The 13,670-nt window shown below is 35.0% G+C and overlaps 1 protein-coding gene across 6 annotated transcripts in view; it reads right to left on the bottom strand.

The window, feature by feature from the left end:
* The window catches only part of CDH18 (cadherin 18), a 990,219-nt gene that overhangs the window by 423,135 nt on the left and 553,414 nt on the right, over positions 1-13,670 (bottom strand). The window lies entirely within an intron of this gene.

Raw genomic sequence — 13,670 nt, 5'->3', positions numbered from 1 at the left:
TGCTGCTCACCAATGAGTTAATTTTTTCCCAGTACTAGAAACCATTGATAGAAATGAATTAATGTTTGCAAATACTCTTAATAGGATCCGCCATAGAAAGCTTTATGTAAAAACTATTGAAGAGTTTGTCAAAAAATATAAGAGATGGGAATCCTAGATATGGTCAAGACTACTTCCTTTTGCATTAGATTTAGAAATTGCCCAACATTATATAGATTTCACGTGGTTAAGTACGACCCGATATTCAATACTTGCATGCAAGGAACAAAGTATTTTTAAAGAAAGAAATGTAGAATGGCCAAGAATAGAAAAAAAAAGAAAGCAAGACACTGGGAAGAAACAGGGCTGAGCCTGGAAAGGTAAGAGCGTAAAGCTGGTATTGCCGTGAATCACCTGTCAGCTGAATTGCCACCCTGAACCTCAGGATCTGTTAATAAACTTATTGACTGCTCACAGAAAGTCAAGCTCTACTAAGCTCTTTAAAATGTGACCTTGTTTACTCCCCACCACACAGGTGGATACAGGCACTGTTATTATTATCATCCCGTTTTTTGGCTGATGAACCTTAGTCAGAGGCAGTTCCAGAAACTGGGCTGAAAGAGGGCTAGAGCATTTTCCAATGTTTTGAGACTTCAGACTCACACAGTGGTTTCTATTCTTGATAATATGACGGAAGTAGACTTCCATAAAATATTTTGGGAGTTCATTCAAGACTATAAAACATGTTTTATACTTTTTATAATCGTTGGGAATCACTGTGCTTGCCAAGTACACATACGTTCATATTTTCTATGATCAATGGCAAAGAAAAAAGCCCCAACTCATCTTTGTGATAAATCTTTTAATAGTTATGAGTCACAATTCTTCCATTCATGTACTAGATGACTCAAAATTTGGCCTTTGAATCTAATTACTTAACCATGTAGGTTTAGTTTGGCATCACGCATAGCTATTGATGGCACCTACATGCTCCATGTGAACAAAATAGTGCTACTATACACACAGACTACAGGCATTAGGGAAAAGTCTGACTTACTAGAGGGCTCAAACGTTTTCTATGGGAAATGGGAGCAAGCCACAGAAGGAAGGGACAGTAATATAAAAGGATCTTAGGGTAATCAGTAAACAAGAGGTGTTGGGAATAAGGATGGATATTTAGGTGGCACCAGACTAGAGCAGACAGGAAGCATTATGGACATGGCATCGTCCTACATTTATAATTTGCCTTGTCAATCAACTTTTTAAATTTTGGTGGATATATGTTAGGTCTCCATTAGTTTGGAAACATATCTTGGTTGCCCAAATCTGATTTTCTAAGTCAGAGTAGATATGCACTAGTTATTTAATGAATAAATGGATGGATGGATGAATGAATGAATGAATCAATCAATCAATCCGTGAATGCCTTAACTAGGTCTCAGCATTATTTTCCTCAGATTCTGAAACCCAGAAATTGGGAATCATCTGCATGGTATTTTTAAAAGATTTTATTTATTTATGGGGGGGGGGGCAGAGGGAGAGGGACAAGCAGAGTTTGCACTAAGCACCTAGCCTGACGTGAGGCTCCATCTCACAACCCTGAGATCATGACCTGAGCCAAAAGCAAAAGCCAAGAGTCAGACACTTAACTGATGAGCCACCCAGGCATCCCTGCATGGTATTTAATGCATGATTTACAAGGACTTTAAAATCAAGAAAGACCCTGATTAATCAGAGCCTTATATTTTGATGTGCTAATATGACTACCGTAAGTCAAGTTTTGTAGCCTAGGCACTATGTTTTATTTACACTTTTAGTGGTAAATGGATTCAGCTAAACTTATCTATACCTGTTTAATTTTCATATTATATCCACAAATATTTCAGGATTCCCAAATTTCCAATGCTTTACTAAAAATGAAAACACAATGGCTTTCTGTGGCAGGGCTAATGCTGGTTAGACTCAATCACAGTGAGAAGTAGTGGTAGAAGTAGAAACTTCGATGGGAGAAATAGTTTCAGATGCATAATCAGAGTGACAGAATTAAAGTCAAGAATGGCAACTAACATCCACCAAGAAGAGGTTTAGTGCATTCCAGGCAATATTCAAAGCACTTTGCAATATTAACTCATTTAGTCATAAAAGTTCCTGAAGGGTCACATCCTATAATTATCATCTCCAGTATATGTATGCTGAAAATGGAATGCAGATAGGCTAAGTGACTTACTAAAGATCTTCTTCATACATCCCTGATAATTAATAATGCTGGATTCCAACTCACAGAATGTGGTGCCAGAGTGTACATTCTTAATTACACTATTGCCCATGGAATGTGTTAAAAAGCTAAATGTAGAGTAAGAAAGGAGACACAAACAATATATACACACTGGAGAAGCAGAGTTACAACCTAAGTGTAAAGAAAAACATGAAAAGGAAAATAAGTTGGCTGTGAGGAATATCCAAATACTAAAAATCAAAAATCCCCCCATCCCATGGAAATGAGAGAGAAAGCATTTCTACATTTTCGACAGTGGCATTTCATGTTCTATAATCTTATCAATCGAGGAGGAAATATTGATCAGGTGGTTACTACTTGAGAGGTTCCATAAAGCTCCAAGGGACACGTGTAAGAAAGAAAGAAAACTGTAAGGTAGCAAGTACAAGGAGTTCAGAGGCACTTGATTACAAGAGGTCTAGCAGGCTGCTAAGGAACATGCTTCATGAATGCCAACCTTGCTAAGCTTGTAAAACAGGCCTTGTTTGTGTTATGTATTTTTTTCTGCTTTAAATATAGCACTAGCTCATTTAAGCTTTCAGACACAGTCATATATCTAAAGATCATTGTCATCAATGTTCACAAAGTAAAACAATGCAAAAATAAATACTCAAAAAAACTAAATCAAAGATGTTTCTTTAGTTTAATAACCCAATTCAAAAAACATAAGAAAAATGTCAGAAAAAAATCTGGGAAATGAAAAATAAATCAAAACTTGGAAAATCTGAGAATGGAAAGGACATCAAGGTCTTGCCATGTGCTACATCTTGATGGATATAATTTAAATATACGCTGTAGTCATGGGTTGATGCAGTGCACTATGTACTCAGATGCTGAAATATTCATGTAGACAAATAATAGTAGACATACAATGCCAGTGAAATCAAATGAGGTACACCGCTTCCATAAATTACATTACTAATTTTGTTGTATTTAAGAATTATTTAAGAGTATCATATTTCTACACATATTTTATTAATAAAATGATTCCTGTTAGTTCAAACACGGGATTCTTCAATGACAATTTTATATCTTTTCAATCTAATCTCAGTTGTGATTTCATCTGTCAAGATAACTTCAACTTAGTTAAAATGCTAACACATATCTACAGCTAATTTTTTTTCTCTCAGTTGTATAGGCCTTACAAAGGAAAAAAAAATATTACTGACTCCAAAATGAAATTTTATTTTCTTTTGAAATTAACATGTCCTTTTAAAATTGTGATGGATATTTTTCCAAAAAACGTGATTTAAATTGAGACCTGGATATTAAAGCTATTGATATATTCCCTAATGACAATTTTTTTCTGCTTTAAATACAGCACTAGCTCATTTAAGCTTTCAGACACAGTGCATTTTAAAGCAGAAGTCTAAAATCTGTTGGTGGCTGACTACAGATCTGATACAAAAGTATTCTCATTAATATTTGTATATGGGGCAGGTGCCTGAAACTTGGTAAACTTTTCAGGTTCAGAGATGGAAAAATGTTATATATAAATATATATATGAAATATGTATATATAATATGTATATGTAATATTATGTATATTAAATATATATTTAATTTTTTTGCTTAACACTGAGTGTTACTATGAGAATTTTGTTCAAAATCTCTCAAGTCTTTCATATATCTCTCTCTGCTCTTATATTAATTCTGCATCCAATGTCACTTTCTTGGCCTATATTCCTCTCCAACCGGTTTTCTGAGTGTTTATCTCTTTATGTAGATACCTATACTTTCTTCTCTCTTTTTTAAGTTTCATTTTCTCCTTTTTCTCTTAGTCTACCCCTTGCCCATGCCATCTCTCTTCCCCTTTAAACAAAGATAACTCCAACTGCCCCATTTTGACCTCTTTACCTAGTCTGCTTTCATTCATTTAAAGTGTATGATTTTTTTTTTTTTTTTCTGGGAGTAAGGTATTATGGATTGAAATTTGTGGACTAAAGAAGGGCTAGAGCATATCACTTTGCAAGCCAATAAGGATGCACTATATATCCTATATTTAGGACTCTTGGTTCTCTGATATACTAGCAGTTAGGCATCTGAAGGATGAGAGAACAGTAAGCACGTAAGATCCAGTCTGCTGGGAACATGTTGAAGATTTCACAGTCAAAGACACTGACACAAGAAAGGGCCTGTTTGATAGCCAGTGAAGACACATTTAGCATACAATTTCTTTTTTTTTATTAAAGATTTTTATTTATTTATTGAGAGAGAGAGAGAGAATGGTAGAGAGAGAGCATGAGAGGGAAGAAGGTCAGAGGGAGAGGCAGACTCCCTGCTGAGCAGGGAGCCCGATGCTGGACTCAATCCTGGGACTCCAGGATCATGACCTGAGCCGAAGGCAGTCGCTTAACGAACTGAGCCACCCAGGCGCCCTAGCATACAATTTCTATGTACAAGAGAATGTATATTATATAGTCCCCCCAGCCCTGCTTTTTCAAATCCTGAATCACTCACTCCCTGCAATAATGCCATCTAAATCTACCTAGATGGCCCTTCCAATACTCTGAGCTTTTCAATTTCTTGACCTACTTTGCTCCAATGATCCTGATCTGCACCATACCTCAGTTCCTCTCTATAATGGTCATCCACTAGACTTTATCTCTCTGTTCATAGGCATCACTTCTTTCCCACCATCTCCAATCTTTGCAGCTCATTCCCCTTATTATCCCAATTTTAACAATTCTTTGACCATCCTTGAACCTATGGTCCAGTGATTCTATCATTTTTCATGGTACCTTACATCCACCATGTCCTAACTTTCCTGTTTACCCCATGTAGAATTACTAAAAATATTCTCTTGCATACATACTCAACTCATTTAATTCCCTCTTCTTTAAATACTTAAATGCATCATTTGACCAAATTGTAACACCAGTGAGATTGAACTCTTTTTCTACTCTATGCTTGTGTCCATGCTCACTGGTTTCTCATTAAATTTATGATTATTACTCTAAAATGTGCTCCCAGTACCCTAGAAACTATACAATCTTGCTCCATTCAATATCCTTTGCTACTAACTGATTCTTTCATACTTTCTTCTATCTTAAACCTTGACCACTTTATCCTCCATCTTTAACACTGAACTGATGATCAGACTTCTTATTCCACAAGAAAGAACAACCAGAAGAAACATAAGTTCCTACCATCACATGTAACTGCCAACTTAAATCTTTTCCATATTATCTGCTTTTTTCTTTTTTAAAATTATCAGTAAGTGTATTTGTGATACCATCAAATTCCAAGTAATCTATATGTGCATTAGATTTCTTATATTCTTGAAAAAACATTCTATCGATCATTCCCTCTTTCTTTTCCATCCATTATTTTTCTCACTTTCTTTGGATACTTCTACCAGTATATGAATATGTTCAATATTGGCCCCAATTCCCTCTCTATCTGTTCCATCATATCTCTACTTTCTTCAAAGCAAAACTTTGAGAAAGTGTTACCTATACTCACCATCTCCATTTTGCTTCCTTTTTTTCTTTTTTGTACCAATTTTAGTCAGCATTTTCCTGTCATCACTCCATTCAAACTGATCTTAAGATGACCAGTGACCTCCCTATTGTTAAATTCAATAGTTGGTTCTTGGTGTCATCTTCTAGAACAAACAGGGGGATTTAGATGGTTGATCACTCTTTCCTACTTCAAATTTCTCCTTTTGCTTCTAAGAATTAGAGTCGCCTGGATTTTCTCTACCTACTGGCACCTCTTCTTAGCCTCGTTTTCTGAGGTTCCTTCTGACCCTTAAATTTTTGAAGAGGACCAGTTTTTGGACCTCTTTACTTTTGTATTATCTAGGAAAGAGATCATATGTATTCTCATGGCTTTAAATAATAAATGTGTATTATTGACTTGACAATTTTTACCTCTATTGTGGCTTTATCTGCTGAAATAGACTAAAATGTTCAATTTCCAACACATCATACCTACTTCTGTCTCCAATAGCATCTTAAATTTTGATATTCTGCACCATACTTCTCAACCCTATTTCTCTTGAATTCCTCCCCATTTAAGTAATAAGTTTTAAACATCTAAATTTGATATATATAAAATTTATGAGAGGAGGGGCTATTTTCCCTAATGTTGTATAAAAGAATAAACAAGTTAATGCATGAATAATTTCAGGGGTATTAGATTTGGGAAGAGTTTTAACGAGCTGGGCTATTTTTGTATACATCAGGCCAATGGAATGAGGTAAATGTGAGTTTATATATAACACTCTGCTGCACTTCAGTTTCTGAGAACTAAACATCTCTCTTAGGGATGAAGATAATCCAGTGGATTCCTGTTTCATCTTTCCTAAATGTTTTAATATTTTATGCACCAGCCTTCTCTTTCTAACAGGTATGGGAAGGCCACTTGCAAACAAGCGGTTCCCTAAAGAATTCTTAGTAACACTGAAGCCTGAAGCATGCCAGAAGAAATGTTTAAACGTTTTTTTTTTTTTAATGCCCATTTTTACTTCCATTTCATAAGAAAAAAGAACGTTCACATGCACAGAAAGTATGCACTGGAGCGGCTTTGATTAGAAACAGTGTAGCTTTGAGGTATGGATATGGGAGAGTGGGGTCTTAGGTGATTCTTTCAATAATACCATGCTACCACACATTGGATTGCTTTTATTTACATAAGCATCCTTTCTTTTCTTTTCTTTTTCTTTTTTTTTATGCAAGCACTTAGACCATGGTTTTCATGTGATTAATATATTTTTTGAAATTGCAAAGAAAATTGATAGGATCCAAGGTCTAGATCCATCAAAGTGGGTAAGTTTGGGCCTTTCTAATCATTTTTCTTAAGACCTAGGTTGCTCTGTTAATATAATCCTAGAAAAAATGTGGGAAGAAAACAATGGGTTCCATAATATCTTTAATTTATTCAGCACATTTCCTATGCATAAGCTTTCAAAGACAGTTTGGAAATGGGGAAAGAGAAATTAAGTTGTTACTCCAGGGAGTGGTCTTTTGTTGTCTGCATTTGTCCTGTACCTTCAAAAGGGAAGCCCTTCCAAAATTTCTTAAGGGCTCTCACAGTTCATAGGCAATACACTTGTTAATGACCAGCTTATTGCATCTTGAGAGCAATGTTTCATTTACTTGTTCCAAACTGGAAAGATGAGTATTAATAAGCTTTAGATGGCCTGTTTTAGTATGCTTCACTGTATTTTCTATGGGCATCCTTAATTAGGCCAGGGATTTTAATTACTTGAGAACATTTTTTTTTATTAAAGAAAAGGAAGAATCTTAACGTATCTGTCATTCATAAATACTAAGCTAGATTTTAGGAACAGCAAGGATCTCTTTCCTCCTCTCTCTCTCCCAAATGTCTTTCCCATGCTTGTTTCTACCGATGTGTGTGTGTGTGTGTGTGTGTGTCTGTGTGTGTGTGTGTGTTTTCTCCTGATTGGTCTCCTTTAATTTGTTAACATGATTTTTCTAAATGGTATAATTGAAATGGTGATTATTTTCCAGGTTCTGTAGATCACATATAAGATGTACTACATGATAATGACACAAATTCTTGTTTAGACAATCCCTATGAATTTAATGTGATGCCACATAGTATGCTAACACTATGACACTTTCGGTTCTAATTCTCTTATGCTAAGAATCCCAAAAAGTTGCCCTAGTTTCCATATCAAGGCAGTTGATTCAAATGTAGCGTTGCATGTTCTTATTTGTTTTGTTTTGTTGAGTCATTTGTTGGCTTGTTAGTTTTAAGCATTCCTCCTTAGGCATAAAAAGAGCAACATATCCTTTTTGTCTCAGTTATGTTTTTCAACAAGAAATATTGTACAAGTAAACTTAAAGGGCATTCCTTTTATTTTTAAAAGAATTAATTATAAATGATATTTGTTTCTCTGGCTAAAAATTTGTACAAAATCTTTAAGAAAAATGTGGGAATGTTTATACAGTAAGTCCTTTAACCTGAATTGTTCTGAATCTTGTTTTTAAAACACTGTATACTGCATATTTAAAAATTTGAAAGCAATACAAAAATGATTAAAAGCAATGTGCTCTATACTTCTGTAAAAAGAGGGGTCAAATAGCTACTTTGACACTTTCAATATAATGAAATTAATAGACACTGCAAATATGCTCCAATTTTATTTCTTGGATATCTTTATTTTTTTTAAGATTGTATTTATTTGAGAGAGAGAGAGAGACAGAACATGAGAGGGGGGAGGGTCAGAGGGAGAAGCAGACTCCCCGCTGAGCAGGGAGCCCGATGTGGGACTCAATCCCGGGACTCCAGGATCATGACCTGAGCCGAAGGCAGTTGCTTAACCAACTGAGCCACCCAGGCACTCTAGGTATGCTATTTTCAAGTAATTATACATACTGGTATTATTATACATGATTAAAATAATTCTTTGAAAAATAAAGTATTAATCACCTTTGATTATCATCATAGATGTTTAAAAATATCAATATCTATCAAGATTCTAAATTTCATGATTAGACTATTGCAGGATGGAAATTTGAGAACTGAAGTAGGAAGGATCTATAATAACAATATAATTGTGGTTATGGAAAAGCGCCTGCTCTGGATACTTATCATGCATTCATCTGGTTAAGCAGTAGTTTTCATCTGGTATAATAATATCTCTTGAGCACTTGCTATGTAATAGAGACTGACATTCTTAGCAAGAAATCAGCATGGAAGTGTTAAGTGGGGTAGTGAAGCTATGATTTAACTTCGCCCTGATGAGGTGAGGCACAATGGCCAAATAGGGTTAAATGAATGCCCATAGTGGAAAGGGAGAACCTGAGTAATATAGGTAGAATAAAAATATAGATTAGAATAATGTTTTTCAATTATTTTGGGTTACAAATGTTTTATATAGCAAGTCAGAACCATAAACATAACAAACAAATATACATGTGTAAAGACACACACACACGCACACGCAGAAGTACACATATAAAACTTCAAGAAAAATATAACATAAACAGTATCTATCCTCATTATGGGCAGTAAACGTTTCTTATTCTATTCCATTTAATTTTTTAAGGGGGAAGTTGAGAAGGATGAGACTTCCTGTTTGAAATAACCATGGTTTTGAAGAACAAAAAAGTTCCAGAAGTTTTTCTTATTTAAACAATAGATACATAGACCCATCCTTTGCTATCCACTGTTTAAATATAAGTCAATTTAACAGCATATATCATGAAGCCATGAAACATTCAGGAAATATGTGACATCCCAAGACCATGACAAAAGGAAGGGCAAAGTTTAAGGGATTGGGGGCCCAGTGATTCCAGCTTTTGGGAACTTACTCTGTTGTCCTGTTTTACTTTTTTTCATATCCTTTGGTTTATAGTCTTCCTGATTGAAACCCAAAGTTATTTTTTAAAATTATTATTATTATTACATCAGATATCTTTTTTTAAAGATTTTTTATTTCTTTATTTGACAGAGAGAGAGAGACAGCGAGAGAGGGAACACAAGCAGGGGGAGTGGGAGAGGGAGAAGCAGGCTCCCCGTTGAGCAGGGAGCCCGATGCGGGGCTCCATCCCAGGACCCCGGGATCATGACCTGAGCCGAAGGCAGACACTTAATGACTGAGCCACCCAGGCGCCCCTACATCAGATATCTTTGATCAAAGATTTAATAGAGATGCCATCTTTCAGCAGTTAGATACATTATCATATAATGTACTTCATATCCCAATAAGATACATAATTTTATAATTCCATTTTAGAACTAGAAAGGTAAATATAATCAAAATAAATTGCAAAGGTCATCAGAAATTTCAAGAATATGCCCTTCTATTATTTTTGTAGGACATATTTTCCAGTTATTATGTTCAGTACCTTAAGCAAACTGATTTTGCATGTAATAATTTGTTTCTGAAATAATTCTCAGGACATAAAGTGTATATGCAGGTACTTTTAAATAGTATTGACCGAAATTTTTAGAAAAAATAAATGGCCTTGGAACTCCTGGGTGGCTCAGTCAGTTGAACAGCCAGCTCTTGGTTTTGGCTCTGTCATAATCTGGGAGTGGCCGGGGCGGGGGGTGGGGGGATAGAGCCATGCATCTTGGGCTTCCTGCTCAGCTGGGGGTCTGCTTGAGATTCTCTCTCTACTTCTCCCCCTGTTCTCAGTCTCTCTTTCTCTCAAATAAATAAATAAAATATTTTTATAAATAAATAAGTGACTAAATAAATATAAATAAATAAATGTCCTGCCTAATTTACGTCTTCAAAAGTTATGAAGATAATCTATGCAAGGACATGTTTTCATTTTTTAAATGACTAATTTAATGTAATTTTTAATGTACTTAAACATATTTTGAGTATGTCTTTATAATTTTTTTTTAGTTGGAGTTAGGATTACTGGAATGGCTACTTCTTATACACCAAGAAAAGCATTAGGTTTTAATAATAATTTCAGAAAGGGACGCCTGGGTGGCTCAGTCAGTTAAGCGTCTGCCTTCGGCTCAGGTCATGATACCAGGATCCTGGGATCGAGTCCCGCATCGGGCTCCTTGCTCAACAGGGAGCCTGCTTCTCCCTCTGCCTGCCGCTCCCCCTGCTTGTGTTCCCTCTCTAGCTGTCTCTCTCTCTGTGTCAAATAAATAAATAAAATCTTTAAAACTAATAATAATTCAGAAAAAAGCAAATGCATTTAATAACTGGCCTTTCGTATTTGAACCACCTTTTCTTTCCCTAGAGAGAGAAAATTATTTGCCTGTAAAATTCATTTAAAATGGGCTCTTCAACAAAAATCCAAGTTAATTTTTTCCTCTTCCCTACTGTAGGTTTACTAGTAGTAAATATCAAAGTTTATTATTATGATTATTTTTAATTCAGTGGCATTTTAAATATAATTCATGAAGTAAACATATCTATTTATGAAATTCAGTAATAAAATGTTACATTTCTTAAAATTACAAGCGAACGATAAAGCCTGTCTAGCATTTTATTATATTCTTAGTAATTTAATTTGTATAAATATGTCCATTTTCTCAGACTATAATCTGGATTTATTTAGCTTCATAGTTTGTTTTACCATTGTATCACTGACAAAAAAAAAAAAAAAACTGTCCAATTCCTTTATTTATTGACTTTTTTTGAGATAATTTTCTGTCCTAATTATATTTGTAACTGTGTGTACACTAATTATGAATGAAAACATAATGCTAGAAAAGTATTTTGTCTCTTAAAGAGTGTTAGACTTAAGATCTTTTCTTTCCATCCTTGGGTTGGAATGCAATTTATGTACTGGGGACCAAAGCTTTCATCTCAACATATGGGATGGTATATTATTAGTGATCATTTTGAATTATTAAATTTAAAACTTGGAAAAAAGCTTGCAATAGCATAGATTTTCCATTATTGTGTGGACTGAAAAAAAATGCCATCTAGTTAGAGGGCACTTTTATTTCACTTCAGCTTCTTATATTGTAATTTTAGGAGACAGTAAATAAAAATCAAGAATTATTTAGATTTATTAGTTTTAGTAATACTTTCATCTATTCATATAATTTACTCCAGTTGTACAGAAAAAAGACACGGCTCTTATACCTTTGACAAGTGTTGGTGATTGTGCAAGAAATGCTGAAAGTTACCAACGTTTGCGAGTTTAGCAACTTGACACTCTTCTTATTTATAGAAAGACTTTAACAACCTAATACCACACACAAAAAAAGAAGAAAGAAATCCCCATAATAGCTGGATATTATTGTATTTAACTTTTTGAAGATAAAACTTCCTGTCCATATGATGGCCAATCAACATTAAACATGGAGAATTGGTAGTAATAATAATATACAAAGATATTTCCATTGTTTATATATGTCTTAAATATTGTAAAAATATAGCTGACTTTTGTCTCCTGTCCTCTGCCATCCTTCTAGCCTACACCAGAATTCTGTCTTAAGTCACTGCACTATTCTGCCAACTACAGATCTTTAATCTTCAGATGTTTCTCCCCTCTACCCATTCTGTGGCACATCAACCAGACCACTGTTTTTAATATGTGTATCAGATGGTGTCAAAACCCTTTTGGACCTGCACTTAGAAAAGCTTCTAATTCATCATTTGGCTTTCATTCCTCTGCATAAACTGATCCCTGTATAAATCTTCAAATGTATCCCCAAATCTCTTGTTAGTTGTGCTTCACTCATGTAGGCTTTTCCCCCCCAACTTGCTCCAACCAATCAAGACCCCATACCGACATTTGTACTTATTGGCCTATGGATCCAGAGAATTCTTTCCCTAGTTCCTTTTCAGTTTTCATAGTATGCTTCAACAGCATTGCCTCAGAGAGGGGTTCTCCAACTATGCTGCTTAAAATGAGACCCCTCCCCCAGTACTTTTTCTCCAAAAATCTGTTTATTTCCTTCACAGCATTTGTCAACAACAAAGTTGTCCCATAATTTTTTATTATTATGTTATGTTAATCACCATACATTACATCATTAGTTTTTGATGTAGTGTTCCATGATTCATTGTTTGCATATAACACCCAGTGCTCCATGCAGAATGTGCCCTCCTTAATACCCATCACCAGGCTAACCAATCCCCCCAACCCCCTCCTCTCTAGAACTGTCCCATAATATTGTATTGTTTGTTCACTTATTTTTTCTCAAGTAGAATTCATTTCCCAGAATACAAGAGCTACATTTTTTTCTTGTTTTACTTCTATATTTCCAATGCTTATTATAGGATTCAATATATTTTCAATTTATTATCCCCTTAATAAAAAGTGGATATAGAAACAAAGGTTTAGAGAGAGTAAACAACTTGGCAAAAGTCATACAATAAACATTTGCTTGAGACAGGATTGAAAACAGGTGGTCTGACTTCACTGTCCATGACCTAAACATCTGCTTTGGACTGTCCCTTAATTATGGTTAAGAACTATTTCAACCATCCTATCTTTCTCCTTTGTTTAACAAGAGAAGAAATAGGATGCATCACTGACACATCTTCCTAAGAATGTATTTCAAGCTAGATGAGAAACTGACTGATATAAATGGCTTGTCTTCCAAATCATGCTCATTCATCATACTACACTGTTTTCCTTTCAATTCCTGGAGCTTCATGTAAGCCCAGAGATGGCAGTTGTGGTTAAGTCTAGGGCATGAAGATACAATCAATACAATGGATTTCAAATGGGAAATAAGATATCAGACAGTTAAATAATGGCTCAGCATCAAAGAGTATATTAAGCCAGGGATTGAGATCATTAAGATCCATGCCATGGGCAGAGGTCTTATGCCCTAGCATTACTGAAATTTCAGGAGGGTACAGACCCCTTTTTGAAAGAAGAATGTGAGAACTTCAGTGATACTATTTCCCCTAAATTGAGTCAGATATGATTTCACTTCAACAGATTCTCATCTTTACCTGGCATAACTTAAATCATACTCAAACTTCTTAAAGCCCTGGCCCTTGAAA

This window comes from Callorhinus ursinus, unplaced genomic scaffold (assembly GCF_003265705.2).
Source record: "Callorhinus ursinus isolate GAN/ISIS: 27379988/994484 unplaced genomic scaffold, GSC_fseal_2.0 scaffold3, whole genome shotgun sequence".
NCBI classification, from domain to species: domain Eukaryota; kingdom Metazoa; phylum Chordata; class Mammalia; order Carnivora; family Otariidae; genus Callorhinus; species Callorhinus ursinus.
This window is presented reverse-complemented; position numbering and strand designations above follow the sequence as displayed.